Source organism: Eptatretus burgeri, chromosome 7 (assembly GCF_056783735.1).
Source record: "Eptatretus burgeri isolate ZD-2024b chromosome 7, Ebu_testis_v1, whole genome shotgun sequence".
Classification (NCBI taxonomy): domain Eukaryota; kingdom Metazoa; phylum Chordata; class Myxini; order Myxiniformes; family Myxinidae; genus Eptatretus; species Eptatretus burgeri.
The window spans coordinates 37,902,559-37,930,517 of record NC_140967.1 but is presented as its reverse complement, the minus strand read 5'-3'; the positions used below and the strand labels follow the sequence as shown (position 1 = coordinate 37,930,517).

The 27,959-nt window shown below is 44.7% G+C and overlaps 1 protein-coding gene across 2 annotated transcripts in view; it reads left to right on the top strand.

The window, feature by feature from the left end:
* The window catches only part of TTC27 (tetratricopeptide repeat domain 27), a 134,244-nt gene that overhangs the window by 28,965 nt on the left and 77,320 nt on the right, over positions 1-27,959 (top strand). The window lies entirely within an intron of this gene.

The following is a 27,959-nucleotide window of genomic DNA, read 5'->3' as shown; positions in this document are numbered from 1 at the left end:
AGAGTCGCAGCACGCATAAATGACATGTATTCCCACTAGACAACGGGTTTGGGCCTAACTACACATGTACTTACCGAGATATCTCACCTAAGGGACCTGAATGGTGGTTTGCGAATTTGGTAACCACAACACTACCCCCTCCCCTTTTTACAGACTCGTCCCGAGTCGTCAAATTTTCGTGTGCCATCATGTGTAGTTTTCCCCTAGTACATTTTACCTACGGATCCCTGAGTGCGACATTCATGGTATTCGTGTCCCCAAAATAAATAACCTGAGGGCTGCGTAACTACCTAAACAAACTCACTCACACGGACGACTTAAATAAAATTGCCGGCGCTAGACAGACATGCCGGGGGCGCACTCATATTTACAGTACATCTTAACCTTAACTTACAAATTTTACACTAAACCATGGCCCAGGATCACTGAACTCTGCAAAAGAAAACAGTTAGCAGGGAGCCAGGCTGCTCGCATGCAGTCTCTGGCTCAAAACAATGCAGGTGACAGGGAACGTGGCTGGCTGCTCACACGCAGTCCAAGGCCTTCCTTTTTGAACTGAACGCAGTGAACCACAACGGTGCATGGGCTGCACAAACGCAGTCTCCGTGCCAGCTCAAGTGGCACACGCAATGAACACAACGAATGGATGGATGACTGGATGGACGCAAACACGGTGCACGGGCCGCCACTGCAGGCCCGTGTTGTAGCTGCCAACAGGGCAGTTCTCGCAGCTTGCAAACTGTTGCCTTGCGGATCCTGGCGCACATGGAAATGAACAGGGGGGGGGGGGGCAAAGCAAAATTGAACGGGGCTGGTGAACGTGGGCAGTGGGCATGGCAAAGGCAAACACAGCCCGCAGAAGAAGGCCGCTGCAGGCAAACACAGCCGGCAGATGAACTGGCCGGCACAGGCCTTGCAGAAAAACAGCCAGCAGATGAAGTGGGCCGGCACAGGCCTTGCAGCACAGCAGCTGCAGACGATCCAGCCGGCACAGGCCTCGCAGCAAAACAACAGCTGCCGATGAAGTTGGCCGGCACAGGCCTTGAAGAAAAACAGCCAGCCGATGAAGCTGGCCAGCCTTTGCCGTTCAGTGGAGGTTGGTGGAGGGGGTGCGGTGGTGCTGGCCACTCGGAAGGCGGGCTCGGACCTACCTACCTGTCTCCCTCCCACCTATCGCCTTTGCCTGTCACTGTACATACCCACTCCCTTAATTTGTCAAACCCCAATTTAGCCCCAACTTATTTTTTTGTTGTTTTTATTTTTACTCCCCCACTATAAATCGTCCCCTAACCCCCTTTATCGTCCTTGTTCGGCTAACCTATCCTGTCACCTAGCCTACTCCCAACCCCTACGTTCCCTTCCCGGAGGGGAATAAGGGAGAGCTAACGTCCTGTGCCGAGGCCCAACGAAGCCTCAGAATGGCCTCCCCAGAGTTCGGCGATCTATAACCAAAGTGGGTCCAGCGGCCCACAACGACAGCGAGGGGATGGATGGTGCGGAGGGGTACATCTCCTAATCTACCCTAACCATTTAACTGTTAAACTACCCCGGGGCTTTCAACAAGCGCCTCTCGCTTAAACTATTGGTTCTAACAACCCAGATTCCCGTCGCCTGTGTTGGTGTCCTCACAATTTCGGGCCTCGCCCCCCCAATTTTCTTCCCGTGCCCTCACACGGTCTCATGGCTGGGACACGTGGCTCCCTTTGGCAGGCACGACCCTCTGCCGAATCTCCCGCTATGGCACCCCCAGGCACTACACTGCCTCCGAGCCTACCAGCTCCCTAACACCGGGGAGTGCCCCCCATGGCACCTCTCCTGAAACGCACACGTGGCAGGCCGGCCTCCCGGGCCCCTTTCCGAGGGTCACCCGTGCCCACAACACTGCCCACGCGGCTAATGGCGCCCCGGGCCCCCGCACCAAGCAGGCGCACCCGTGCCCACTACTCTATCCCGGCCCCCCATGGGCCCATGGCCTACCGCGGCCGACTAGCCTGGTGCCCGGGGTACCCACTCAGCGATACTCACCTTTCGCAGCCACGCTCCCAAGCCCGTCAACAGGGCTCCTGCACCCCTCCAAATGGGTTTCGAGCCTACATTCCCACCAACAGCAAAACGACCTCCATTTTTGTTAATTTGACTAACCCAGCTAACTCACTTTACTCTGACCCCGGGGTCCCTTGGGCGGGAGTCACTCCTCCCCCCAATCACTCATCGCACCATGCATTCCCCATTCGCTCCACTCACACAGACCCGCTGGCCTCACTCACTCAACATGTACACGTACTCACCTCACAACCCACAACTCTTCAACACACACACCGCTGAACTCTGTCATCCTTCTAACTACCTCCCCTAATAACTCGTGCTCCCACGTCGTCCCTTAAACTATAGCACGTTCCATTTAACCTACGTAGCTAAACTACGTCCCCTCTACACATTCACAGTCTGTCACTGTCTCCGAAATAAATCATTTTATTTCCCCACCTAAATCTGGCTACAATCCCTCTACCTAATCCATTCCACGGACTCCATGAGGACTTACCCCTGCCCCATGGAGTCGGTCTAGCTAAGCTAACCCTTCCCCCTAACTAGTTTCCATCCTGTGCCCAGGTAAGGGGGTCTTTCACCCCTTGCCCAGGAATCCTGTGCACCCGAAAGTGAGGCTTACTGTTTTTTTTTTTTTTCATGCGCAGCACCTGCGCGGCAACTCGGAGCTCGCGCACTTTGCACCTGCCCGTGACGTCATGCAGCTGCACGTGTTCCTCGTCCCTCCTTGGACGGGACCATCCGGCAGAGATACCCCTCCTGCCGGATTCCAACCCCACGTGCAGCCATGGCGTCACCGTGCGCATAAAAAAAAACAAGCCCCACGTCTCGAGGGGTTCCCCACGCGAACACATGTGCTTTGCCCGTTGGAGCTTAACACACACGATCGCGTGGAGAACCCGTCCGGTCCAAATCCATTTACCTGCCTAAACTTTGTCCGTCCGCGGGATCGGCAAATCCACCGCGTGCGTTTCCGGACCGGGACTTCACTCTCGCAAGCGAGCACGTGGCGGTCTCGTGCGTTGCACAGCACGAACCGCGTGCTCACTGCTGGGTGAACCCGGCACGGTCCCCGAAATAGCTACAGCCGCTACTCGGCTTTCTCTCCTCTGTCGCCGTCTCCGTCTCCATTCCACACACGCATACCTGCGTGTTACGACGCACACAGTCCACACCATTAAACTCACACCGGGAGACGCGGCTGCGTGCTCCCGCATGCCAACCGACATCTCCCTCTCATACCGCTCTCTCACACACACGGTCTCCCTTGCACACAGCGACCTTGCACACGGCCGTTCACTCACGCGTGCGGGGGCACTCACCCGCGGTGCCTCACTCGCACTCCGTGCCTCATCCACACACGGCGTGCTGGGAAGCACGTACTCCGGCACCATCGCCACCACACCACTCACACACGGGGTCGCTTCCACACACGGGGACGCACTCACGCCTTGCACCACACACACAGGGACAACCACACTGGGGATTCGTGTCCCCACAAGGGTCTCCGGGGCCTCTATACCCCCCAAGCTCTCCAAGCACCCGTTCGCAGCACTCCCCTCAACCTCGCAAAGCACGACCGAACTCACCTGGTCGTGACTCGCCTCAAGGGGGCATACTCCCTCCCCTCGTTCCTGGAGGAGGCCATCCAGGTGCTCGCACTGGGTCTCTACCCAGTCCGCCAGCTCACCCTCATTGTCCTCCACTACCTCCGTGTGTGTGTGTGTGTGTGTGTGTGTGTGTGTGCGTCACTTACCCCGTCTTCATCGTGTAGTCTTCCCTCTATCGTTCCCATCTCCCGTGTCTCTGCCAACTCTTCACCCTTTACCTCTCTTGTCTCAACTATTATTTCCGTTGTCGTCATTTCGTGTCTCGTCTCACACGTTTTGGTCTCCCCATTTAATTTTTCCCTTTTGGTCACCGTCGATTCCTCTGTCACGACCCTCGCCCAACACGCCCCCCGAATTATTTTTTACCCGCCTCCACCGCGGGCCTGTCAGCCGTTGCACCCCCTTCCAGCTCGTTTGCTCCCACACGTGGAGTCGCCATTCCCAGCTCCCTGGTCACGGCCTTCATGCCCGCCTGCAGGCATCGGCCCATGTTCTGCGTCTCACCCCGTAGTTCTTTCATTTCTTTTTTCATTTGCTGTGTATTCGCATCCATCGTCGTTTTCACTTCATTTGTATTTGTATCCATCTTTTCGTTCATGTTCGCATTTATCTTCGCTGTCATTTCCGCCAGCATGGCGAATAGCTGGGCCATGTCGGGTGCGCTCAGCTGAGCCGTTTCGGCAAGGGTTGGGGAAGGGTTTTGGTGGAGAGGGGGGGGGGAGGTGTCATACACCGCGGCCGCTGCCGCACCCATTTCGGGCTCTGGGTTCAGTTGGGCGAGTCCGTGTTCCTGCACGGGCATTCCATCCTGGGCCATGGACTCTACATTACTACACATATACATTTCTAATACCCCCGGCTCCCGCTCGCCTTGAGACGCCATCTTGCTTCTCTTCAAGGGTTAATTTAGCTCGCTCGTAATTTGGAGGGAATCGGGGGTCGCTTCTCTCACCCCTGGACCGATTCCCGTGAATTTAGCTGGAGACAGGAGAGCCCGTTTTCCTGTTCTCCGATACCAGTGGCGCGAGGAGGGCGATGAATTTGTATCGCACGACCTGACACCAGTGTTACGGATTCGCGCCCGCCGGCATGCGAACGGCCACGTAACTCGAATCGCGGCACGTCGCCCACCGGACGGACAATCCAGTCGTGACCCTCTCGGACTAACGCCGGGAACCAGTCACGGGTGGACCTTTCGGTCTCACCGCGATCGAGCCAATCAGCCCCCGCGTGGGATAGGGTTGCTCGCCAAATTCGACCTACCTAAGTACCCACGCGGCGGGTAGACCGGGCGATCGCAGGTCGACTTCGGACACGGGCCACTTAAGCGACCCGTTCCGTACTATCGGGATAACCGAGCGGTGTTATCGTCGACCTCGACGGTTCGATTAATTATCGGGCGTATTCAGCCCACTACCAACCCTTTACGTGAAGCAAGATGAGGATTCAATGAAGGAAATGACGAAGCGAAGCGGGAAACAGTTCAACACAAAGCACATTTATTCGCGACGAACGGAAAGCACACATATACAATTCCACCAAAAGCACACAGAAAAGAAAAACACAATGCAATTTACACAAAAAGCAAATGCGACAATGCAGATCTAATACCGATTACACGAGCACACGGCAACACTTATACAATTTTACTTCACAGACGGCGCCGACAACACATACCCAAAACCAAGGAAAAGAATACCCTCAAGGATGAGGCGGCCCTGAGGCCGAGACCGGGTCGGCCTACCCGTCTGGTGATGAGACGCGGAGCGGCGATGGTGCCTCAACTCCGCGGGCCTAGCGGACAGTGTCTGGTAGGGGGTGGGAAAGGGGCCCCCTTGGTCGCACTATCTCAGCGCGGGGGGAAACAGGAGGGGGTTGCTGATGCTCGGGGTATAGAGGATTCCTACTCTGGCTCGAGTCCCGTAACGAGCGTCTCCACCTCGGCCAGGTCGCGCTGTCGGCCTCCCTGGGGTGCAGCTCCCTGCACGACGCGAGCACCCCCTCGTCTGCCCTCGCCGCCTCTCCACAGCTCCGTCCCCTCCGCTCAGACTCCAACGCACACGACGACGACCAGCTCCTTCTTGCCAACTCCACCGCCCGCGAAGTCTTAACTCTCTGTTCTCTCTCGACTCTACTACTCACTGGACTGACAAACACGGTCGCTTATATCAGCCCCGTGGCTTCGCCCTCTCATCTTTGACCCCCTCCCTTCGACCTTTCACCTCGCTCCCCATTGGCCCGAGAAAAAGTGGGCGTGAATGCTTTTTGATCCATAAATTTGCATATATCGATCGCCCTCCAACGCCCTGGGGGCGGGGCCAATTCGCACCTCGCTCACCGATTGGACGGCAAAAAGTGGGCGTGTGTCGTTTTTGATCCGTTTTTGAAGCACAAAATCCGTGATTTTGTACACGCTGTTCGGCGCGCGCCCTGCACGAGTCCAACACCGGTACCCACAAGCGGCGCAAGAACGGTGGCGATGCGATGGTTGCGAGGTGTGACGTGAAGGTCGTGGTGGTTGTGGTGAAGCGGCGTTGTGGTTGGTGGTTGATGTTGTGACTGGTGGTGGTAACAATGGCGGTTGGTCCAAATTAAAGATAGTAAAAGAAAAACGGCTATCCTGAAGAGTCGCAGCACGCATAAATGACATGTATTCCCACTAGACAACGGGTTTGGGCCTAACTACACATGTACTTACCGAGATATCTCACCTAAGGGACCTGAATGGTGGTTTGCGAATTTGGTAACCACAATAATATATATATATATATATATATATATATATATATATATATATATATAAATATAATACAACTTTAAACAGCATTGTATTGTTATATAGGTCTTGGTGAAAAATGTACCATTATATACCACACAGTTTGACACAATAAAGATAAAGTTCCTGATTTCCTTGAAATGCACGACAAAAGGCAACCACCACCACCATGTCACAATATCTACTTCTATGTAATTTCCAATAACACCATTAGTAACCATTCCAGTTCTGTAGAATACTTATAAGTTAGTTGTGATAATTGTAAACCTTTAATTTCCTTACTACAAGTACCAGTACACTATTCTTCATCACTGGCATCATCCTCATCTGAACTGTCCTGTTCCATGGTAAACTCTGAGTCACTTTTCATATTGTCACATGTTTGTAGCTTGCACATCTCTGTACATTTAAGCCCATTTGCCATGCACTGGCAATCAGGATGACTGCATGTACTCGTGAGCATTTGCTGACATAAACTCAAGCACAACATCTGGGGCAGGTGGGCCTTTCATGCATTGAATGATAAGTTGCCCTTCTTCATTCAGGACCCAACCATGACCTTCAGGACTTGGGATGGTGGATAATTATGTCGGCTACGACGCCATATGCAGGATTGGTAGTGTGCCCTTAATGCATGAAAGTAAAGACAATCATTACAAGGAGGAAGCTGTCCTGATTCGATGTCATCTCTTTTTGCTTTGAAAAGCTGATAGCGCATGTCATTGACCTCAGTAATTGGTAATCTAGTGGCATACATATGACAGGTGAACTCCTGTAATGTGTCATACAGGTCTGCTGAGAGCATCCATCGCTGTCCAAGATCCCCTAATGCCTTCTGATACTTGGGCTCTTTTATGCAAAGCTTCAGGGCACCGAATTTACCATGTCCTCCAAAGGCACTTACTGAGTCACAGCCTGTGTAAGAGTGCAAACCCACTAAGGCTTTACACACTCTCTCTCTCCTAGGATCGTACTTAGGTTCTTGATATCGATGTATTGTATGCGGTTCTTAGTACCACATTACATGTAAAGCTTTGCAGTTATGTCTCTGCTGAATTCCAAACTGATAAGCAGTACATCAGTATCATCTGCAATAATGACAACAGACTGTTGATGCATGTTTGCATGGAGTAGCAGTCTTGTGTCTGCTTCCTCCTGTGATGTTTGTAGCAGTTGGACCGCATCATGTCCATCTTTTGTCAGTCGGAAGCACTTTTCTGCACAAGTCACGTATAGCTCCTTGTCACCTAATTTTTCAAGCATCTCTGGTTTCTTCCAGTCACTAGTCTGGAATTTTACCAATGCAGTCTTGCTAGAAGAGTTTGTGAGAAGGTGTCTCCATTGTTGGATTCTGTGATTCGGGGAAATGTTGTTGAATATTATTCCTGAGCCAGATCCTCTCTGTTCTCTTTCAAGAGTTTTGATTGAGAGATTGTCTGTGTATGTGTCAAACACTATGTCGATTCTCACACTGTCTGCACCTTCCTGAAGAGCTGAGGTCAGGATGTGTTGTGAAAGTTCTGCATATGTTCTATTTTCACCATTGATCTTATGCATCAGACTCGTTCCATCGATAACTCTCATAGATGGTGCTGGAATGGAGTCTGCTGGAGCATTCATTTTCTCAAGTTGCCTTGCAAGACTTGCCTTGTTTGTCTGCTTGAGTCTACCATCACAATTAGCCAGTGCCCAAGGTAATGAACGGACCCAGTGGATGCTTCAAGACATCCTTCATGTGGAGGTTCCTACTAGTAGCAATCAAAACCATATGACCAAACAGCCTGTGATCAGCTTTCGTTATTACCCCCCGCCAACCAACGAAGTTGGCGGGGGATATAGAAATGGGTTCCGTCCGTCCGTCACATTTTGTTTCCGGAGCTTAACTACAAATCCCCTCAAGATATATTTACGAAATTTGGTACACATATCAAGCAAGTGGTGAACTGGTGCCTTTTGATATTTTCTAATTGATAGGTCACATGGTTTGGCAGCCATGTTGGATTCAAGAAAAATATTAAATAATGTTTTCTGTGGAATCACATAACCTAATGAAGCGAAAATTTGCAACTACCATCTTCCATCATGTCTGCATACAGAGTAATAATTATGATGTCGCAAGTCACATGGTTTGGCGGCCATCTTGGATAGAAAAAACACACCTCATCCGATTAACACGAAACTTCACACATATTCCACTGGAGGATTGGAGGCAGAATATAAATTTATGTCATAGGTCACATGGTTCGTCAGCCATCTTGGATTGAATATTAATAAATTTTTTAAATCTTCTCCAGAACGGCTCGACAGATGGAGGCAAAAATTCACATACACTTTCCCCAAGACATCCTTTCAGAAGTTTGTTAATTTCTAATTGATAGGTCACATGGTTTGGTGGCCATATTGAATTTACCCTAAAACCTTTAAACATCTTCTTCTCCAGAACAGCTGGTCAGATCAAGGGGAAACTTAACACACATATTGCACACGCTTAGGGAATACAAGTTTGTTAATCCTCATTTACTATGGCGGGGGATATCGAAGACTTTGTCTTCAACGGATGCTAGTTAATTCTTTGTTGGAGACCTGGGTTTTTCTCTTTTGCTTGAGACTTGTGAATGTCTTAAGGTTCTGTTTTGGCAACCGATTATGGAAGGATTTTGATTTGGGTTCAAATACATGTACAATAAATAAATATTAGATCCTTAAATACAAGTTAAATTTGCCATTCTCGCTCGCACGCTGGTACAGCAATTCTGAAATCAGAATTATGTTATTTACATGTATTATGTCATTTGTCAAATTTATAAGTCCCATTTAGAAGTATGATGCCAATTCATGATTGTATTAGGAATATATGTATTGTTTAGAAATTTGCAACAACATGCAGTTAGTACCAAACATCAGTGAATGAAACAATGAACTTCTTTATCCCCCCCCTCCCTCTCATAAAATATGCATTATTTTGTTTCCAAATAATAATTTTTAATATTTATTGAGGATAAATTCAATTGTGTGTAATATACAATAGAGGTTAAATATACATTCAGACAATATTCTATGCATATAAACTCACAAATTATTGCAAACATGCAAAACACTGATATTTGCGACCACCCTAACATGGCTGCTACTGGCAAGATAATATATGTGCAATAGCTCACTTAAGCTACCAGCTTGGAAAGTGTACATGGTATTTTTTTACATTGTATATGTATATGAATTGAAAAAATATATCAAAGCTTGGTGCCTCCAGATGGCAGTCACCAGGCCACTGGCTCAAGGACTAGTAGGTAGGAATGACACCACAATCCTCTTACGGATTGCCTTCACGACATCTTTTGATAGTCATACATTTTCTTCTTTTCTTCAATTTACTCCCGACCTATATGGAGACAATATAGAGATCCCTCCATTCCTATCCTCTTCCCTTATATTCCTTTGCTCAATGTTGACGTCTCCAATTTCCTCCTTCCCTTTCCTGTGTACGTGTATGAAATAGATGCCGTGTAAAGTGGTCACATTATCACATGTATCGACATAAGGAGGAGATACTGCACAACTTGCTCGAGCAATAGTACGCAGACAGAATATGGAAAGGCGAATTTAAAATGCTGTTTTGAATAACCTCTACGACCCACTGTGGACCTCAATGAAAGCATCAGCAGACCGTTCAGGGCCCTTTTCCTTCGTAAATTACGCATTTTGTCGCACCTTACAAATCCACGAGGCCTTGAAATCCACGACAGAGATTTTACGGGAAAGAGTGAGTTTAATGGCAGAGTTTCTCACTCTATACAAGCAAAAATGGCATTCAACAGGTTGTACGGTATCGAGCACCGAAGTGTGACGTCCTGTTGGCATGACGACGCGGAACTGGTTCTAAACAAAATAACGTGGAAGCACACTCGTTTTGATTGAACGCGCTTTGCGTGTTGAACCATTGCTAAATATGTCCGCTGTGTCTATGTCCTCACTCAGGACTTGCTTTTGCGATGCACAAAAAGTCGTTGCAAAGAAGAGAGAATCATTTTAAATCTGATCATGTGGAAAACTTTTCATATTTTCCAGGAGAACTTCGGGGAGTTCTCCAAGCGAGCACGAGAGAGAAATCTTAAAGAGTTGTGCTGAGGCCTGAGGGTGTGTTGTCATCTTGCATTCTGTTCAAGCAGATGTGCATAATCTATTCACTCTTATGTCTGCTTTGGAAAGTCATGTTCGGAAAAGAAGGGACTTCAGTGTTCATTATACAGATTAATTATCTCACATCGGCATCCTTGATAGTACATTAACAATCAGTACTTTCTTTATTATTTTATAGATATATGCTTACAAAACGGCATGGCAAATATATATTTTTTTACTTAAAGTAATGCTTCCCCGCATTTGAAGTAATCAAACCAAAGAGCAATTATTGCACCACAGTCCCAAGAAGGAGTCCAGACATAACAACAACAACAACAACACGCACACGCACACGCACACGCACACGCACACGCACACGCACACGCACACGCACACACACACACACACATACACATACACATACACATACATATACATATACATATACATACGCACACACACGCACAACCCTAGTGTTGGCTTTGTGGTTAATGTGGCTGGCTTGGGACCTTGGGAACCTGAGTTTACCAGGTCTTTTGACTGTTAAATAACACCAGGTGGGGTTGACTCAGCCCGTCATCCTTCCGAGGTCGGCGAAATGAGTACCAGTATTCTGGGATAACCTGTGTTGGAGTGGTGACCCGTCCAGGACTGTACTCCTTGCCTTGGCAAGAAAACTGCCTTGGCTGCCCTATGCACCTTCACGGTGAGAAAAGAATGCTATTAATCATACACATATAATACATGTATTTATATAAACACACACATGCATACAAATGCACATATATAAACACACAAACACAGATATATTATGTACCGGTAAATACTTACAAAAGCAATTTTGTTTTAAGTTATATCCTTAACTTATAAGTAATTTACTGATTTCCCAACTGCCAGGATCATCAGCTGGGGACCGTTCTTCATCGATGTTTCGATCCTTTCCTCCCAGAACCTCTCCAAACGGTGGATCCGTCAGTAGATTGCAGGTTCACATCAGCAGATTACTCATCATCAATGGACCCGCAACCTCAAAGTTGTGGCCAGACAGTCAGTCAACACAGCAATGCAGTATTCTTTTTCAAACTCATTTAATTATTACATTTATTTAATGCATCACTACATATTAATAACTTTAATCATAAACCACTTTATTTGATAATATATTAAGCGATAAACACTTTACCTTTGAACCATGTGCATTACACAGCAACTCCAACTAACACAGACTCAAACTGTCATTCAAATATTCAAACTGTCATCAATAACCGATTTTAACATGCTGCATTACGTATCCGAGCAACCACTGATAAATTATTTTCATGCTTATTATCTCCGCCACTGAAGGTGAAGGAGGTTATGTTTTCATCCCTCGCTGTCTGTTTGTCTGTACACGATGTCTCAAAAAGTTGTGGACAGGTTGGGTGTGTGACAAGGAGGAACTGATTAGGTTTTGGTGAAGATCCAGATCCGGATCCGACTACTAGAATTTTTAAAGTGATTCGTCACCATTGAGAGATAAGGCCAAAAGCAATATAGTACTGTATGGCATGTTATTTCAAAAATGTATTGATTGGGTCTGATATGTTCTCGTGGATCAGGCATTATGTGGTGGAGGTATGTGCTTTACCGTGTGCCCTTCTAGTTTGTAATATATTGTTACGGATTTCAGAATCAGGTCTGATGAATGCATCCACACATCCAGGTCCTCAGACAGTTATTTCCTTAAATGCAAGTTCAGATTAGCCCCATCCCCATGTCTAATGGGATTTTAAATGTGATGCATTGAGAAGGGTAAAGAATAGATCCCCTCTCTTATGGGAAGCGTTTTTCTTTACGACAGACACGTTTACGTACATTTCTTTCGCGAGCTCTGATGCGCGCCCTTATTTTTCCTCAGCAATGTTCTTTCGCGAGTTTCGACGCCCGCCTTTTTTGGAGCGCACCGGTCGTCATGATAACCATGCGCAAGTGGGGCAGGGTGATCTTGGGGTGGACTGTGCCCACCGAGGCGGGTCGCAGATATAAAACGAATTGGAGGTCCGTTCTGAGGCGAGAGAAGTGAGAGGAAAAGGGCGAGAGGTGTAAGAGGAGAGAGAAGTAAGATGAGGGAGAAGAGAACGAGAGAGAAAACCAGAGAGGAAAAGGAGGAGGAAGCGTGCAAGCCCGCAAGTGAGCAAGCGAGCGCTTGGTGCACGTGTGGGTGCCTGACCAGCGCCAACAACGACACAATTAGTCCTTCCCAGTGCTTGAGCAAGCACGCGTGTGGTGCGTGTGTGGGTGTGAGCAGCGCCGACGGCGAGTGAGGCTCGGTCGGTCACCAACGGACCGTGTGTGTCACTGGACGTCACCAATTTCGTGAAGTGTGAGAAGCTGCCCGTGTCGCAGCACCAAGGTCTAAACCCGCGACAGACGATGTCGGTGCCCTCCCAGACGTTGACTGGCATTCAAGGCTGTTCGCGAGAGGGTGCACGGCAAGGCCGGGTGCTGGCGACGGACGTGACACGCACGCACACATTTCAGGCCATTTTCACTTCATGGCCAACGACTCTCTGGTGAGCAAGACGACTCTTCTCCCCCCCCACCCCCCGAATGATCTGTTTTGTACCCTTGTCTGTGTTTAGCTGAAAGTAAGTCAACCCCCGATAAGCACCTGCTTTGTCTCTTTCTTGCCATTTTGATTGATTTTGCTTTGAAATTTATTCTTTATTCACCTCAGAAAATAAAAAAGGTATTTTTATTTATTTATTTTATTATTAATTAATTATTTGTCGATTTCCAACCTGTCTGTGTTTGTCCTTTCCTTCCATTGGTCTTGCATTGTCCGAACCTAGATAGACTGGGAGGTAATTACCACACATTTGACCAAAAATCGTCGGCACGCACCAGCGGTTAAAACGCTCGGCCACCCTAATTAAAATCTTATCGAGATAACATTGGTGCTTTGCCGAGGGCACGCTCCCCACTCAGGTAACCACGTGACCTCTAGTTAAACGGCATAATTATACGGTGGACACTGGAATCGTGGTTGACTGGGTGGCATTTGTGGTTTTAAAACAACCCACCGTACCACAACGTTAATTGTGAGCGGTGGCCCCAGGTCCGGCTCTTCTGAGGACAACTGGGGATTGATCCCCCTGAGTGACAAGCTAGTGTCTCGGTACCCGTGGCCGCAACAGTATTTTATAAATATTATTTATTAATTTTATTAAATGTTTACTGTATCGGCTCCTAGTCTTACAGAGATTCTGAATTTCATGGAATTCAAGATATAGTACATCATTTAATTTGATCTTTTATCTTATTTTAGTATCTATGGCCATATTGGAGACCTGCTCATGTAATTCTCACAGTGCATATCTACATGTACATTACTAAAAGGGCCATATCTTAAGTTATTGTTACCAATTCATTTGGCCAGAAATATCAGTGAAGTGAACTCTAAATTTAATGTGTGAGCACGTCCCCTATGATTATTTTTTGTATCAAATGGGAGTTACAGTGTGAGTATGAAATTGAGTGCAATTGACAAAACACCTCCTGACAAGTACATTGATTTAATTTGATGTTCCATACTTACAGAGCATTGGTGCTGCCAAAGCAATTTCTTGGGAAGGGCTTTTCTAGGTGGCTTGTCATTGCCTACCTGGCATTGTTTGTCAATGCACTATCCTTTTAAATGATAAGCATCAAACAAAGAAGCAGCACGTACCATTTGAAAAGTCTTTCATATGACTCGGATGGGGTTTGAACGACTCACCGACCAGACACAGAGAGGAGGAATTACTTGGCAGCTATATACACAGAACTAGTGCTTGGTTGTTTGTCTGCACGCCTAGGTAGGAAGAAAAATAATGAAATGCTATATACCGTGTATATCTTTTTAATGTAGAATTTCCAGAGGGATTACCTTAGCCTACCTAGTACATGGAATGAGAGAGTGAGTATACAACTTTTTTGACATCAACTTTTCGCACTGATATTAAATTTGTTTTGACAGAATATAAGTGACTAAATCACCTTACTTGTTTGATTTATCATTGCTTAACACTTCGTTCCTTTGGAAATCAATAAAAGCTGGAGGTATGACTCTCTGATTGGTGATTACAATCTGGAACTAAACATTGTACCATCTTCACAAAGCTACGTTGGCCATATTCTACGAGTGTAGAACCAGACAGTGCTTTGTCACGTGAAGTGACATCATTGCTTCAGTGCTGTGTTATGATCACTATTTTTTAAACACGATAAACTTTTATTTTGTTGTGGTACGGGTGCAACGCCCGAAACACAATGTCGCTTCCTTCCATTGGAATCATTGTAATTGCTTCAGCCATTATTGTGCCAGGCAGGATGACATTTATCAACAATTCTGTGGATGAAAAATATCGACTGTTTTTGCGATATCTCGATTTGTAAGTTTACCGATGTATTCTGGCATCTTTTTCATTCTCGTTTGTTGTGAAAACGTTTGAGAATATAAAGTATGGCTTTTAAAAGCTTATGACGTTGCTCCTCCAGTAGTTTTTGAGCATATATTTTTGTACACATTTGATGGGGAGGCCATTTTATTTAATATCCCATCCCGACATAGGTAGTACTGCCATACTCAATGATACTTATGTCACAATACCGGATGTTTTCCTTTACTGTCAAACGAGATTGTTTTACCAAGCTTGCTTGATAGAAGATGCTTAAGTTTTGTTGAACATATTGACACGAGCACGATTATCCTTTGAAGCAAACATGATCAGTGTTTGCATTTTTACTTGCCATTCTTTCAGTATACCTGAATACAGGTAATTGACGTTGAGGTCATAATAATAATTATGTTCCGTGACAAGGGACTTTGATGCAGGAGGAGGAGGTCATTAGGCCCATCAAAGTGCTAATTTTGTCAACCCATGGTTGTTTGTCCGTGCTTTATCATTTTAAATGTTGAGTGCCGGGAATACAATGGAAAGCAATGAAGCATAGCGTACCTTTTTTATGATCTTTGGTATGATTCGGCCAGGGTACGAACCACCGACCTCCCAGACTCAGAGTGGATGGTCTACCCATTACACCACCAAACCTGATTAATGGGTATATGCCAGTTAGTTGCCATAATACTTTGTCACCATTATTCCAACACAGCCAAGCCAAAATCATTTGCTTGACTCCAAGATGCTGTGATATTGTACTGGACAGGTTGCGCTGTTGATGAAATGTATTTTCCTGAATTTTACTCTGGAATTCTGCAGTATTATGCGATTGCGACCAAGGTATAGAAGTGACATGATGTCGTCGTCCTTGTCCTTGTCCTTGAAACAATCTCTATGTATGAAATCTTGAGTCGCTGTAGAAAAAGTTATCTTGTGTTTTACTTGCTTCATGCAAAGCGTGACAGAAGTGATTATATCACAGGAAAGTCCCGTTTTGCTTCGTGACCTGGTTTGCAGTCCTTGAAATTCCTTTAACAATGAGACTAGAAAGTCCTGGAAAATGTGTCCAAGTCGTTGAAACTCCTGGAAAATCAAGAAAATTGTGCAAAAATATATAATCTGCCATACCCCTGGTCAGAATTGTGAATTCTGCCAGAAAGAGAATATCACCACTTTTGTCTTCCCCCAGGATTTACCAAATCCGAGCTGAAATAAATTCTCACGCGTCATGCATAAATTATGGAAACTCCCGATTAAGCAGAAAGTAGTGACTTAACATGCGCACTGCCAAATGTAGGGGGAAAGGAGAGAATTTGAAGAATTTCAAAGCTTTGCTATGTTAATTCCTTATGGCCGAGTCACATACACTACCGATATTTCCATGTGAAGAAGTCCATTCGCAAGGTCTGTGAGAAGACATTCGATGTTGGGAAGATGGGGGAAAGCGTAGCAGTCATGTGAGAAGCACCAATTGTGGTGTCATGTGATTGCAAATGACCAGTCCAACTTTTTTTTTTGTATACATTATCGAGGCTCGTATGAGAGCTAACACACAAACACACAACAAAGGGGGCAGGTGAGAAGAGGCGTGGGAGAGGGAAGGACAAAACCGTGGTGAACAGAGACATTAAGAGATCTGTGGAAGGGAGAGGGATGGGGCGGGGAACATGGGGTATACAAGATGGATATTACAGGGACTTTCAGGACCTTACATGACAGGGAACTTTCGGGAAGGAAGGCAGGGAATTTGTAGAATGTAGGTTTTGGGTGGATTAACGGGGGTAGAAAAGATTGTGGTTTTGTATGGCGAAGATGAGAGGTGGTGCTGAACAGCTGTTTTGAAGACCTCGCTTCGAGGGAATATAATACTCCTGTATTATGGAATTTTTTGTTTACATACATTCATTTATATTGTTCCGTTCTCTCAAAAAAAATGCAGTAGCTTGGACGTTGACATATTTTTTTTGGAAATTTATGTACAAAGTGACATTGGAAAATCCAAAGTCACTTGTATGTTAAACATGTGTATTTCAACTTTTTTGTCCTGGAAAACTGGAAATTTGATCTTCCATGGCTTTGAGAACCATGTATAAAATAATATAACAACTGAACTTTCTTATCTATTTATTTCCTCATAATTATTACTTTAGTGATCTTGGTGTCTTTACGAGACATCATTGTACTTTTGCATGAATTACAAGATCATTACACAATGGAAAGATCGACATAGTACTACATATGTGATCGTAACCGAGAATTCCAGCATCCTGAGCACGATGGGAACACCAAGCATCTTCATGGTCACATCCCCCTCCCCCCCCCAATCCTAAAAAAAACCCATTAGTTTGATTAGTTGCTTGATTTGAAAAAATAAAATAAAATAACTTGAGCAATAATTACATTTTATCTAACGTGAAGTCATGACTACATTGTTGGCGTGTTGATCGATATCATTAAATTAATATGATAATTTTGTGGTGTCATGGACACAGAGCATTGTGTTCAAAAGCTAGTTTTTATTTGCCAATTGCTATTTCGCTAATTATAGATGGGCAATCAATCCAGAGAAACAACATGTCACACGTTATATTTCTAATAGAGCAACAATTTCATTACGAGTCGGTTGTACCATGATATTGAACGGAAGAATGCCAATGTTCAGGTCACACTCGTAGTGGTGGAGTTCGCTGACTTGTTTTGATCTCAATCGAACATAATATGTCAAGATTGATCTTTTTTCCTGTCTTGTTTCATCATTAAGATAGCATGCTAACCTTGAGGATAGACCAGATGTTAAACCCCCTCCTTCCCTCAATCTCCCACTAAAGTGTGTGATATTTGTGCAATGCCATCTCTTGTAACGTAGTCACATTGGTCTTTGAAGTCCACAAGCGAGAGTAAATGAGAAAGCTACCACCTCTTTTCAAGTCTTAGACCCTCTGCTCTTTCCATGCTCCCCCTCCCCCCCTGCTCCCACCCATGCATTAAATGGCCTTGGGAATATAACTCAGAGCAGCAGAGTAAAACGCCAATGTTTTCTTTTTTGTATACAATTAAGTTGATGCTCATGGAGGAGGTAGCACATAAAAACGGGTCAGGATATAACAGAAGAAAAAGAAAACTTTAAATAGAGGGGAAAACACACCAACAGCAGGGATGAGGGACAAAATAGAGGGAGACTTAGAGATATAAGGGATGTGGGGAAGAATGAGGGCAAGGGGAGCACACGCAAGGTGGACAACAATATGGATACAACTACAAACTGAGGAAGGAAAACTTGGAAACTTGGAAAGAGGTGGATTTTGGAAGGGGTTCACGGGGGTAGAAAAGTTAATGGTTTTAATGGGGGATGATCTGAGATGGTGGTTAACATCTGTCTTGAAGCCCTTGAGGGAAGAATCAGATTAAAGAGAATGTGGAAGTTGGTTCCACAGGCAGGAAAAAGAGTAATGAATGGGTGGAGGTGAGCAGTGATTCTGGATTTTGCGAGTTTCACCAGAAGGGGGTTGCTGGAAGACTGAATGCACCCTGCAGAAATCTGGGTGGGGGGCAGGGGGAGGGAGCATGGAAAGAGCAGAGGGTGTAAGACTTGAAAAGAGGTGGTGGAAGACAGAATGACCACCAATCTCTCTGTGATGTGAAAGTGATAGGCCCATCGACTCTGCTTTATCATGGGAGATTCCATTGATCTTGAAGGCCTTGTTTCACACAGCATCAAGCTGAGCATGGTGTGAGGCAAGGGTGTTAGCACAAAGGGTAGAGGAGTATTCCATCAATCTGTGGATGAAGGCCTTGGAGGTGGATGAGAGTTTACATGTGTCAAGGAAGCACAACGGAAGATGCCCATTCAGCGGTTGGCTTTGTAAACCATCTAAGAATTGTGGTTTGCTCAAGAAAGATCAGGGCTGATTATAGTGAGGCCCAAAGGTTTGAGTGACTCAACTTCTTCAAGAGGATTGGTAAGAAAGTAGATGGAAAGGTTTGGCAGATTGTCCTTTCAGAGAAATAGTGAGAGTGTGAGATTTGTCCACATTGAAAGACATATTGCAAGTTTTTGACCTACTATTGAGTCTGTTGAGGTCTACGGGCAGATACCTGCCTATCTGAAGGATGGCGGATGTCACATGAAAGGGTGGAGTTATCAGCAAAGAGATAAATAGGATTTTCCTGAGAGGCAGAGATCGTTGATGAAGATTAGGAATAGGATTGGGCCCAGAACATTGCCTTCGGCCACTCCAACCTTGACAGGGAGAGAAGATGAGAGGATCTCATTGAGAGCATTGTTTTGGCTTTGAGAGTTGTGGAAGTCAGGAAGCTATGTGTGGAGTTGGCCTTGAATACCAGAAATAGAGTTTGGAGAGCAAGGCATGGTGCCAGACTGTATCTAATGCTAGAGATATGTCCAGAGAAATGGCCCTGATCTCATGTCTGACATTGAGGGCCTCCATCCATTTTTGGCAGAGTAGAAGCAATATGTCCAAGGTAAGTGACCTTGTCTGAATCCAAATTAATGATCTGAGATGACGCCGTTAGAGAAAATGGAATACATGATGTTCAGCTGTGATGATGGATTCCAAGACATTGCTGATGATTGGAAGCAGGCTGGTAGGTCTAAAGTTATGGGCTTGACTTTAATCAATGAGCTGTTCATTTTGCCAATAAGCCGTTTTCTGTTAATTATGCAAGGTTGGTGTGGCCCCATTGGTTGATTGGGTACTGCAGACACTATTTTATCTGAGGAGCACCTGCAGATGGTGGACAAAAAATGGAAACATCCAGGTACACAGTCCGTAAACATGTCTGCAAAGAATGAGGCCACCACACGTACGTGACCGGCCCATGAAATATGCAAATCTCTTCCTGGCGGTCCTTTCATCGTGTATATGTGCATATGCATTTATACATACACATGTATTTATTGTCAAGTCTGAGTAACCATTAATACAGGATTCCGCAGAGCCGGGACCTTTTGTCCTGAGGGATGTTCAAAACGGTCTTTCAATGCACTGCGTGCAGTTATTACTCCACTTTACCATTCCCCAAGTTTGCTCAAATGAGCCAAAATCGATGGCAAACACACATGGAAAGCAGATGGCTGAAACATGTTTTCTTACCTTTTGAAGGGTTTATTTGAAAAGCAAAGTACAGAGAACAGAGTCGAAAACACGCCATCATAATCGGGACAAATCAAGCGAGTCAAAAGACACATCGAGGAGAATGGTAATATGCAAACTTGTATACAAGAAAGATAAATAAAACACAAAACCAAACCCACTATGCACCAGAGATCACACTTGTACAAGCCAACAATGCAGGTGGGACTTCCCTTTTCTTCTCAATGATGCGCAGGGTGGACGTAGAACTCTGCAGCCCATTTTAAGAAACCGGGTTCCAGACGACAGCCAGTAATGAGCAGAGCTTGCGATGGGTAGCCCCGAAGATGAAGAAAGCTTAGAGCACGATAAAGTGACCCAGCCACGAGCAGTTAGCGGTGAGTAGCTCCTCAACCAAATCTCGTGGCCCTCTTTGTCCTTTTTAGACAGAGGGTTAGGGTCTGCCCTCTGTCTTCTTCCTCCAGGCCCTCCAAAAATACAGGGTAATCCCAGCTTGGGTCGATTCCACAATGATAAAGTTGCAGTCAATGTCTCCGTCACGAAACTCCGTGAACCACTTGTTTGTGCTCCTTTCACATGAGGCTTCCTCCTCCAAGCGAGGTCTCCATCCTCCTTTCACACAAGCCTCCCTTGGTTCTCTGCTGGACAGAGTTCTCTGGGGTCTTGCCCACGGGAGTGGCCCCAATGAAAATAAATGTACATCTTTATGTTCAGACTCCACAGTCCACTGTGCTGCCACGGCTGGCACACACTGGCCAGAGAGATAGTAATCGGCCTAGTTGCACAAGTGACATTTGTGCCTCTGTGATGGAAAGTCCACACCTAGCCCCAACGAAAAACAAGAGGATTTGCATGCATTATGAATCTATCTTGTATATAAATTACATATGTTGCCTCCTCAGCATCACATGTAACAAACGACTTTCTCTGACAGATCCCTGTTTCGTGGCAATCTAACGTATGTGAAACACGCAGACCATTCTACACTAACCATTGTAGCTATGGATTCTCCTCCCCACCCTCTTCCACGTAACAAGTATATGTCTTTACAGCTGTGAAATGTTTATACAGCTGTGGAGGAACTCTGGGAAGGGCATGAAACAGCAAAGGGCTTACCTTGCGTAGCCTTTCATGGCTGCTTTATGCAGCTTCTTCAGCTAGAAGAGGCTGGAAGTAGTATAAATATATACATGTATATGTGTATATGTATGTATGTATATATATATATATGTACAGTCATGCACCGCATTACGACGGATCGCATATACAATGGTGATCCCACAGGATTATAATGGAGCTGAAAAATTCCTATCACCTGGTGATGTCGTACCGCTGCCAGTTGTATAAAAGTACAGTAGAGCACATAGTTTTTGTACAGTACATAATACTTGATAATGATAAACAACTAAGTTACTGGTTTATGTATTTACTATACTGTACTTTTTATCGTTATTTTAGAGTGTACTCTTTCTACTTATAAAAAAAAATGTTTACTGTAAAACAGTATGCCGTGTTACGCAGCCCCCTCATACATCTCGTGTTTACCGTGTCTCTTGATTGCATCATTTTTCCGTGTGCTTGATTTAATCTCTTGTTGTTTTGTTCATCATGGCCCCTAAGGCCTTAGTTATTTTATAACTTGGTGTACAGATTCGCCGACGGTATATTTGCCGATATGAAACATAAATATCAAACACATTTTTAGCCTTTTATATTTATAAATTTTCCGCTGAAGGTGCACAAGTTTCAAAACCCGAAATGTAAACGTCGGCATTTATTTTCAAAATATAATTTCGCGCGCGTACCAAAATGATGTGTCACCTTTAACCAAACTGTGCAGTAGTCTTCGGTCATGGCGTCTGAGCAGTGGCCAGCGTGGTTCAGATTGACTGTGGTTTCTGGGGAAAAAGTGATTGTTAAGTATGCCAGCGGTATAAATTTGAGTGACTGTATTGGTGATTTAATCACACAACATGTTGACGACGAATATTCTGGCCGAACTATTGCATCAATTCAGTGCAGCAGCAGGGATGATTCGCAGGCTACTCTCGATCGTGCCAATTTTGTTTCCATCAAAAGTTACACACCACTGTTCGTATTGAAAGATTTCAGTGCCAAGTACGTCAAAGTTTCCCTGCGAGATGCTGATATTCAGCCTTCAACGGACCAGAAATCAGCCTTTGATGTGCTCATGGGGATGGCGAGACGGTACGACCAGATGCCCGCTGAAAAGTAAGAGCTGGTTATTGCTCTGATTGACCGTTTTGAGCGTGTTGACTCCTAGTAGACACCTTTTTAAAAAATCGTATCCAGCACTATGCACCGGTGTGCACGCACACATCTACGACTTGGACAGTAATTTTCTCAGCATTGTTTCCATTTGTTTGATGATCCAACAAGTTTCTATAAGAAAAACATGCTAGACTATATTGTAAAAACAAGTTTTAATCCTTCTTTATTGTTTTTCACATCAGATGATACAGTGAACATGGGCATCCTGCATTTGAATGGTTTTCCATCTTCAATGTTTTCTTAGATCCTCCTGGTCTGGGATTTATATTTATTTCCCCCCCCCCCCATCTACCCTTGCCTTTTCCATGGAACATCCAAAAAAAAATCATTAAAATATATAATTTCTAAATATTGAAATTATATTTATATTTATATTTCGACCTACCGACCCTACATTTCAGCTGAAGAACTGTGTAAACCAAGTTATAAAATAACTAAGGCCTAAGCATTCATCAAAAAGTTTATAAAGAACAAAAGTTACAGTAAGCTAAGGTTAATTTATTATTGAAGAAATAATTTTTTTTTTAAATAAATTTAGTATCGCCTAAATGTAGTGTTTATAAAATCTACAGTAGTGTACAGTAATGTCCTAGGCCTTCACATTCACTCACCACTCACTCACTGACTCACTCACTGACTCACTTCCAGTCCTGCAAGCTCCATTCATGGGAAGTGCCCTTTACAGGTGTACCATTTTTTTTTATCTTTTATACCATATTTTTACTGAACCTTTTATATGTTTATATACACAAATACTTACCATTGTGTTGCAATTGCTGACAGTATTCAGTACAGTAACATGCTGTACAGGTTTGTAGCCTCGGAGCAATAGGCTATACCATCTCGGCTTGTGTAAGTACACTCTATGATGTTCGCACAATGACAAAATCGCTCATGACGCATTTCTCAGAACGTGTCCCCGTCGTTAAGCAGTGCATTACTGCATATATATATATATATATATATATATATATATATATATATATATATATATATATATATATATATATATATATATATATATATTCTTCTTTCGGCTGCTCCTGTTAGGGGTCGCCACAGCGGATCAACAGTCTCCATTTCGCTCTATCCTCCACATCTTCCTTTGACACTCCATATATATATATATATATATATATATATATATATATATATATATATATATATATATATATATATATATATATATATATATATATATATATATATATATATATATCCCAGCCACCTGGGTTCAATTGATGAGGTGAGAGCTAATTGGTTATTCCTGCCTTCGCATGTGAGTGTCTGTTTTTTCATTGACGTGTTGACTGCTTTTGACATTTACACGTGGTAATGCTTGCGAGCCTCAGTGGTGCATCTTTCTGTCTGTGCTGTCTTTGATTCACCAACAAGTGATGAAACTGGTCCAGCAGTTGAGGGCATGTGCAGCATTTGGATTCTCATGTGTATATTATTTGTGAAAGTCATTACAACTGTGGAGGAACTCTGAGAAGGGTTTGAAACAGCAAAGGGCTTACCTAGCGTAGCCTTTCATGTTTGCTTTATGCAGCTCCTTTGGCTGGAAGGGCATGGGAGGAGTCAATAAATTTATATTTATGTATACTGTCATGTCCAAGCCGGTTAAGACCGACCTGGATGGATAGCCGAACAGTTCTACCTTGGAAGCGAACACATGATCCTTGGAAATTATAGCGAGCTCGGGATGGAGGGCGGCAAGGAGGCGTAACAGATGGATGCACATGGGTTTTACTCAAACCCACAACGAATAGACAGACATAAGCAATCTTAATTAATGGGGTTTAATGAACATAAATCAAATGTTTATAATGGAAATAAATTGGTGTAATAATAATAACATGAGGTAAACTATAGCTATTTTGAGACGCTTCCACACACATACAGAAAAGCGGAAAGATAAAACAAAAGAATCCCTTTCTTTATTCTGGCACTAAGCTGGGTGTCCAGAGATGATCTTTGAGGAGTTTGGAGATTGAACCACATCGACATGCGTGGGAAACGTCACCCGAAAATGGTGCCAAGCCGCTCTTTTGGCGGGAAACGTGAGTGGTAATTCACGTGGGTGGTCCTCCTTTGTTAAGGGCCCACAAGCATTTGTGCAGTTTCTTACGAACAAATGTGCCGACCCTGCTCCTCTCTTATACCAGGTCCACTCGCCGCAAGTGGTCGCCGCCTTTCTCCTTGACCATATGAAGGGACGATTTCTGAGGCCCTGAGATATGGCCACGAGGCACGCTCTTATTCTCTTCTCCTCTCCTCAGAAACGTACAACTTCGCGACTCAGCCGAACAGTAATGGCCAACGTCTTGCTCCAACACGCGGGCAAATTCACACAGCACGAACACGAGAACAGCACTGCCTTCCTCGGTGTGTCGCCGGGAGAAGCCAGTGAGCGAGACCCTTTTTTTGTCTCCCTCGTACCTCACCCAACTATTTCCTCCTGCTCTCTGATCATGTCCCCCCCCCCTCCTCTCACATCACACTGACCAATCCCAAGCCTCAGGGCATGGATATCTTTTTGTTGTTGTTAAAGCGGCTTCCTTTTTATAGCTAGCTTTGTAAATGCAAAAACATAGGAAAACGGCACGGGGGCAATCACATACTGGGAGCAATTAGCCTTAAACCCTACCTAATTAACACAGCACTGTCTCCCGTACAGTGACACATGACAATCTTAAGGTGATAGTTTATTCTACTGTATTACATCGAGATGTCTCCTGCTCATCCACGGACCGTGCTATCTTGCACAATCCTACCTTTGCTATGAAATTCCTCCATCGACTCCACAAACATAACAATACTGTCAGACTCTGCTATTTGGGGATTTGATATTCGCGGACCCTGCATATTCGTGGTTTACAAAATGCGACCTGCCTTGATATTATGGAGTTACACAATTAAAATGTAAAATGTTAGCATTTTGTTGCATAAGTAATTAAAATTCTTCACCGAATATATTACGAGCTGAGCTGTGGAGGATTTCACCACCCCCCCCCCCTCACAAGTTACATATTAATATGTTTCACCACATCTGGCACCTGCTGAGTAAAATGTTAGCATGAACACTTGCATAATTAGAATGCTTCACCACATCTACCCCCAGACCTCGGCTGAGTACATCTGGTAAAACGTTCCATCCAGCAACATCCCCCGCAAACAATAGGCAGATTACTTGCCCCTCCCACAACTACCCACAATTCCCGCAGCATGTATGCAGCGTGTCCTGGGTCTCAATCATTCTTCTCGTCCTTCTGCCTTTGACCGGTGCTTTGCCTCTCGTTCCGCTCATTTGCTCATTGATGAAACATGACTCCCAAGCACAAGACCAGTGCCAGAGAAGTGTTGACTGTGAAGACGCAGAAGAAAGTGATGAGCCTGAGTCACAGAGTGGATCTGCTGGACCAACTGTCGAGAGGGCAGAGTGTGGCTTCTGTGGACAGACATGATTGAGTAAACAAATTCACAGTTCACTACATACGGAAGAACGAGAATGCGATCCAAGAAAGTGTTGCAGCGAACGCTGTACTGAGCACTAAGTTGGTCAACCACGTCCGGGATGCTTCGACGACATGGAGCCTGAGGAGTTAGATGCTCTTATAACCTCACATGCTGAGGAGCTCACCGATGAGGAGTTGGGAGCCATTACCAAGGCTTCTGAGGAGGAGGAGGAGGATGCAGGCAGTGATGAGGAAGAGGTGTCTAGGTCCAAACTCATGGTCAAGTTCTTGGGTGAGATTCTGCAGGACATGCAATCAGTTACTGAGAAGTTGTGAGACGCCTATCCAGTCATGGATCGCTGGACCTCAATCCCATGGAACATTTGTGGAACTGTCTGGAGAGATGCCTTTGGCAGCAGTTTCTGCCTCAATCAAGCAGACATGAATTGGAGGATTCTTGTGGAAGAATGGTGCCACATTCCTGTAGAACAGTTCCAGACATTTGTTGACTCCATGCCACTTCATATCCATGCTGTCCTGGATGTAAGTGGTGGCCCAACACCTGACTAATGACATTCTGTTTGTGTTTCCATTTCTTTTGTCGATTATCTGTCTGTATATGGCAACAAACATAGTCTTACAAAATGCATTGTCATAGCCTTTTGATTGGTGAGAAGACTGGCCAACTTGACATGCCACTCAAGCAAATGTGTACCCCTGATGCAACAACTGTTGGCACTGTACCGGGATGGAATTTTTTGTTCAAATTCAACTCTGCCGAGCATGCAAATTGGAACCGATTGCTCGCATGCCTGTTCACGACTAAAAACATGCCATCCCAAATTTATTTTATATTGCACATGCGAAAGCTATTCAAAGAAAAGCACTCAAACATTTCAATTAATGCAAGTCCTGGAATTAATAGTATGACCTACCTTTGCTTTCTTCTGGAAATGCTCGCTGATCCGTTTGAAATTGAGATGCAATACTCCTTCCTGGTGTGAAGTTTCTTAAATTTCATTTGGAGTGGTGGATGTGTGCCTTGCTGGAATTTCCCATCGTACTTTATATTGAAGACTTGCAGCGGTGTTTTGGCTTGTTTGCACTTGAGTGGCGACTTATATCCTTCTCCTTTCTTTATATTCTTTGCCTCTTGGGGATGGATCCTGTCCAACGTAAATGCTGGCACAGCCAGACAGCAGGTAGGAATGAGTAGGAGGGAGATCCGTGCTTATTGTGTAACCTAAACGGGCGACCCCGAGGTAGATGCTGTCACTCATTCTTTGTTTCTGAACCATTCTTCTGGAATGGTGTTTGGATGTGTTGAATACCAAAGGAGTTTTTGGAATTTTGTCTCTTTTACAAAATGCAAAAGACATTGTATCATGCAAGTGTTTGTTTCCACTGAACTCGAGGCCCTATTCTGATTTACATTATGCATTGGTAATTCTGGTAGCGCCTTCATTGACCTATATATATATATATATATATATATATATATATATATATATATATATATATATATATATATATATATATATATATATATATATATATATATATATATATATATATATATATATATATTTCATCCCAATAATGATCATGGAGGCAAAGTGAGAGACAGGTACGAAGGCTGACTTTTAGATAACGGGAGCGGGAATATTTGAGTGACAGACATGTAAGGGTGGTCAAAGAGCAGACACGCAGAGGGACAGGCAAGACGGCAGAGACAAAAAGAGGGGAATGAAAGGGCGGCTCTGTTGAGCTTGAACACAGAATATCTGAAAGTTGCCTTTAAAGTGTTACTTTGCCTGGTTTTGATTTTGGGGAGGGAGTGGACTAAATCTAAAGGATTGCTACTGAGTGAAAACAAAAACGCTTGAACAGTGGGGAATAGATGCTCTTTGTTGTGTCACATTTGTATCCCACTCTCTAAGTGCTCTAACATATGGTTAAGGAGCATGGCTAGCTTCTTCATATCCTTGTGATCTGTTTGAATCGTTAATATGTCAAAGTTTTTTTGTCACAATTTTGGCATGTCAGGCTTTGTGCGCGCGCAGTTTTGTGGCCTCTAGATCACCGCCCATTGAAATCTGAACCAGATGTCCATTGCTTAG